The following is a 6,178-nucleotide window of genomic DNA, read 5'->3' on the forward strand; positions in this document are numbered from 1 at the left end:
CCTCAACCCAAGAAATAAATACCATTATTATCTCCATTTTATAGAAAAAGATTGAGGTTCAAAGAGGATAAATAATTTGTACAAGATTATACAGTTGTGAATGGCAGAGCTGAAATAAATCCTAGGGTCCTAACTCTGAAGTCTATTCTCTTAACCATTACTGGAAAGAAACCATTATAGATAGTGTCCTATGGTAAAAATAAAATATCCAAGATTTTTTTTTTAAGATTTTACTTATTTATTTGAGAGAGAGAGCACAAGCAGGGGGAGCAGGAGGCAGAGGGAGAGGGAGAAGCAGGCTCCCTGCAGGGAGCCTGATGTGGGTTCTATCCGAGGACCCTGGGATTCTGACTCTAGCCAAAGGCAGATGCCCAACCGACTGAGCCACCCAGGTGCCCCGATTGCAGATTTTTTAAATGATATTTTGTGTATAGTGATTCAACAATTCTATACATTACTCAATGCCCATCGTAATCTTAATACCCATCACCTATTTCACCCATCTCCCCACCCACCTCTCTCTTTTAACCATAAGTTTGTTCTCTATAGTTAAGAATCTGGTTTTTTGTTTGTCTCTTTTTCCCTTTGTTCGTTTGTTTTGTTTCTTAAATTCCACATATGACTGAAATCATATGGCATTTGTCTTTCTCTGAATGGCTTATTTCATTTAGCATTATACCCTTTTAAAAAAAATGTAGCCTCTTTCTCCCTCTGCATTCTTTCTATAGTGTAATTTGTAGGAAATGTATTCATGACTCATCAGTGACTAATTTATATCACAACTTTTTGTTAGTTGAGGTTACAGATCAAGAGCTATTATACTAGAAGGAAGGTGGTAATAGTACTTCTATAAAATCTGAGAAGTCTGTACAGGAAATAGTTGTATACAAAGAACCTTGCACAAACAGGTTGCTCAATGAAATGTATTTCTCACGATGCATATGTAAAGATAATTGCAGTCATTTATGAGGATAAAAATAATATGTGGAAAGGAATAAAACAATTACTCAGTTACACAATTTCAGTGTTTAATATTGAGGAAGGGATAAACAGTGAAGAGACAGAATAGCTGTAACTGAACATAAGATTAACAAAAAGCAAATTTTATGATAAGCAAAAGGAATCTTTCCAACAAGAACAGCAAGTCAGCTTTTTGGGAAATCGGACACTATCTCAGAAGACACATCTGGGGGAAATCACACTTGCAGGCAATAGCTCTTTCACCCTTTGGACCTCTATGTAATTGTGTTAGCAATGTATTTTGAAAGAAGATGGGGGAGATCATAAAAAGCTTTAGAAATAACAGTGATATATCTATTCTGAATCTAAATATGTTATTTCTGTAATTGTTCACTTTCAAAATGTATTTGCAATATTTAAGATAAAACACAAAGAATGATGCAGTGAACATCCATACCTCTCAGCTGAAGAAATGAAGTCCTACCATGCTGATAGCTCTATGTAGCTATTCTAGTCACATCTTCCTCCCTCTATCCCTTCTGTGACCTTGATCTCAGGGTCATGAGGTGGAGCCCCACGTTTGGCATAGAGTTTACTTAAAAAAAAAAAATGGAGGGGCACCTGGGTGGCTTAGTTGGTTAAGCATCTGACTCCTGGTTTTGGCTCAGGTCATGATCTCAGGGTCATGGGATCGAGCCCCCCGTCGGGCTCCACGCTCAGCACAGAGTCTACCTGTCCCTCTGCTCCTCTCCCAACTTGCTTGCTCGCTCTCTTTCTCAAATAAATAAATAAATAAATAAATAAATAAATAAAATCTTCCAAAAAAAAGGAAAAGAAAAAAAGAAAAGGAATAGAATCCAGCAATAAAAAGGAATGAATATCTACACACAACGATTTGTTTGTATCTCAAGATTATAATGAATGCCAATCTCTAAAGGCTACATGGTGTATGATTCCACTTACATAATACTCTTGAAATGACAAAATTAAAGAGATAGAGGTCCTTTAATGATTGCCTGGGTTTGGTGGTGCTGAAGGATAGAAAGTGAGGTGATTGTGACCACAAAGAGATTCTTGTGATGGAACTGTTCTGTATCTTGACTGGTGGTGGTCACATGAATCAATACAAAGTGATAATATTGCATAGAACCAAATACACACATGATTGTATATAAAACTGGTAAGATCTGAGTAAGATTGGTGGGTTGTATCAATATTGATTTCCTGTTTATGATATTGTACTATGGTTATGCATGAATTTCATTGGGGAAACTGAGTAAAAGATATATGTGATCTCTCTGTATTATTTCCTATAATTCTGTGTGAACCTATAATTATCTAAAACAAAAAGTTAAAAACAATTATGCTGTATGAACAAAGCCTAACCAAAAGGCTACATTTTGTATAATTCCATTTATTTAAGTCTTAGAAGAAGCAAAGTTAATCCACGATAAAAAAAATATCAAAACAATGGTTATTTTCTGGGCAAAGTTTTGTCATGATAGAGATATGGGTGGTACTGGTGTATGCTGTTATAAAGAAGACAATGGGCCCCACCCATATGGAGTCACTTGTGCTAAGCCCCAAGTCACCAAACTGAGTTTGGCTTTCCCAGAAATGGAATTGCCTGTTCAGCACTACTTAGGTAATCTGCCAGATAGACCCCTGTCATTCCCTACAGGAAAGTAAGCTTGCAATAACCAACACCCCCCCACCTTTTTTTTTTTTTTTTTTTTTTGCCTAGAACAACTTCCTTGTTTCCTCTCCCTCTGGGTATAATATAAAAGTCTTTCATTTTGTATAGCAACTCAGAGCTCCTTTGTATTTGCCCAATTCAAATAGATTTTTGCTCACTTAAAATTTTCACTATGTCTCATCTTTTAACAATGTTTATATTAGAACTCAAGGAATGGTACAGTTTAGATATTACATTTCTTTATAGTTAATGATAGGCATGCTGAAGTATGCATACCACATGAAGTATATGTATTCATATGATACAGTTAATGTACTAATGTCTGCAACTTTTTTATTTTATTTTTTTAGATTTTGTTATTTTAGAGAGAAAGAGGGCATGAGACTGGGAAGGGGCAGGAGAAGGAGAAGCAGACTCCCCCCTGAGTAGGGCTCAATCCCAGGACATCAGGATCATGACCTGAGCTGAAGACAGATGCTTAACCAGCTGAGCCACCCAGGTCCCTGTGGTTTATGTTTTAATGTTTAAGTAGGTTCCACACCTAGCATGGAACCCAATGTGGGGCTTGAACTCACGACTCTGAGATCAACCTGAGCTGAGATCAATGGTCACTTAACTGACTGAGCCACCAGGAGCTCTTAATGTCTGCAACTTTGAAATGCATCAAAAAAGACAGGTTAAAAGAAAAAAGTTGATGGCTATGTGATAAAATATATATAATCAAATGTGGTTGGTATATGGATACCCACTAAATTTTTTTCAGCTTTTTTGCCTGAAAAATTTATTAAAAAAAAAAAGGTTTTAAGTAGTCTCTACACCCTTAATGGGGCTTGAACTTATGACCCCGAGGTCAAGACTCACATGCTCTTCTGACTGAACCAGACAGGCACCTCTTGTCTGAAAAATTTCTTAGTAAAATATTGAAAAAATTAGTTGATTTTTTAATAGGTTTTTTTTTTTTTTTTAAATAAGTAATCTCTATACCCCACATAGGGCTCAAACTTTCAACCCCAAGATCAAGAGTTGCATGCTCCACCGACTGAGCCAGCCAGGTACCCCAACTAGTTGATTTTTTCAAATGCAAAAATTCCAATATTAAGTCACAAAAGCAGTTTGGATACACTTAATGTATATAATTCAGGCTACATTATTATAAACATTAGGTTCCTAACCAAATTACATATAATTTTGTATGATTATATATAATTTTTAAATGTTGACAATTCATTTTTATACATGAACAAGTTGCCTCAGTTGTTAAGAAAAATGTGAAATTTATGTGTTAAGAATGTTAATGGTTAAAAAAAAAGAATGTTAATGGTTTAGGGGCACTTGGGTGGCTCAGTCGGTTAAGCGTCTGTCTTCAGCTCAGGTCAGGATCCTGGAGTCCAGGATCACACCCCACATCCCCCCATCCACCCAATGATCTCTCTCTCTCACTCTCTCTTGGTTTTACTCGAACACGTTATTTTGGTGGTCTTTTTGTGAGGAGTTAGCAGTAGACAATCACAGTGAAGAAACTTCACAATCGACAAAGTTTGGGAAATGTGTACTACCCCAAGCAAATCTGGAGTACTTGCAAGCCTCCACTTTATTGTCTCCACAGAAATTCACTGGCGCCATCAACAGATGAAATTAAGAATATAGAAAGGCAGGGGCGCCTGGGTAGCGCAGTCTTTAAAGCGTCTGCCTTTGGCTCAGGGCGTGGTCCTGGCATTCCGGGATCGAGTCCCACATTGGGCTCCTCCGCTATGAGCCTGCTTCTTCCTCTCCCACTCCCCCTGTTGTGTTCCCTCTCTCGCTGGCTGTCTCTGTCAAATAAATAAATAAAATCTTTAAAAAAAAAAAGAATATAGAAAGGCAAGGAATAAAAAAGAATACCTATAGGAGGAAATATATCAAAATGAAGATGGTAAGAGCCATAGAACTTTTTCCTCTCTTCATTCAGACAACAAATGAGAATGTCTCGATGAGTCGATATATTTAATTATTTAATTGGTATGTCATGTTATAATTTGTATTTTTTCATCTGGATTGATTTTGAGATTGTGCCCTCCTATTTTGCACCTTCACTTTCAGGACAAAGTTCTTAGCTTATATACAAAGCAAAGTCCCCTGTGGGCCTAGCTCCAACCTACCTACACACCTCCATTAAAACTTTAAACTGCAGTCTTTTTAACTATTAAATATTTAAACTATTTAAGCCATTACATATTTAAACTGGTAGTTCCTACGCGCTCAGTTTCTTAAATTTGAAATCCCACTCTTCCTTTGGTCCTTACTGCCCCCCTCAATTCCTGACATTTACAACACAATTTGAAGCCTTTTCCCCAAGTCCTTGGGGGTAGGATTCACCAGCATCCTGTGTGTACCCCTATCACAGCACTCAGGTGCTGTATTGTATTTATCCATTTACGGGGCTAGTAAACGGAGTTTCTTGAGGAGAAATTTAGTAACTTACACATATTTGAATCTCCCGTAGTTCTACAGTACCAGGCAAACTGTGGAGTTCAATAAATGTGTTGGACTCCATGGAAGGGTAAGATGGGAGGATTGACGGATGGATCAGAAAACGAAATTTTAGGGGCGCCTGGGTGGCTTGGTCCTTAAGTTTCTGCCCGCGGCTCAGGGCGTGATCCCGGTGCTCTGGGATGGAGGCCCACATCAGGCTCCTCCGCTAGGAGCCAGCTTCTTCCTCTCCCACTCCCCCTGCTTGTGTTCCCTTTCTCGCTGGCTGTGTCTCTCTCTCTGTCAAATAAATTTAAAAAAAATAAAAATCTTAAAAAAAAAAAACAACGAAATTTCAAAGCATTAAACTTTGTAAGTTGTGGGGACCACCGTAGCTTAACTGAGTTGCAGATGGGCAGAAGCGCCACAGAGGTGAGTCATGAGATGGCCATGACGTCATAGAACTATGAGGCCAAGTCAAGTCGTTAACAGTAACACCTGCTGGCAAAACTGAGGCGTAGAGCAAGGAATAGCAGGACTCCAGGGTCTCCAGGACCTGGAATTTGGTCCAGGCCCCACTTTTCAAGCATCAACCCGCAGAAACAAGAGGTTGCAGAAGGGACCAGGAACTGTTAGATAAAGAAGGTGCTTCCCAAGAGTAGTGCTTAGTAGCTTCGACCCAAAAGCCCACAATCACCCACTACGGACACAAGGCTGATTACGAGGCACGAGGCTGCCTTCTCACAGCAACTGCCCTACACTTTCTCTTCCAGTACATTTTACTCTTGAGAGGTCTTTTTCACAGCTTCCACAGTGCAACAGCGAAGGGACGAGCGCTGCATGCCTTGACGCCAGGAAGCTGCCGCTAGAACCCAAGCTCTGATTTCACAGGATTTGGCTAGGCGGGCTGCCACACAGGCCATCTCTCCTGGACATTATGTGACGTGGGGAGGTGACCTGCATTTCTTCTGATATAAGGCTACAGATCATGAGTTCAAAAACAGGGGCTTTATCAGTCGAACCAACGACCCGGCTTCAGGGTCTAGCTCTCCCTGGAAGTCACTGCTTTAGCAA

The sequence above is a fragment of the Ursus arctos genome, unplaced genomic scaffold, assembly GCF_023065955.2.
Source record: "Ursus arctos isolate Adak ecotype North America unplaced genomic scaffold, UrsArc2.0 scaffold_27, whole genome shotgun sequence".
Classification (NCBI taxonomy): domain Eukaryota; kingdom Metazoa; phylum Chordata; class Mammalia; order Carnivora; family Ursidae; genus Ursus; species Ursus arctos.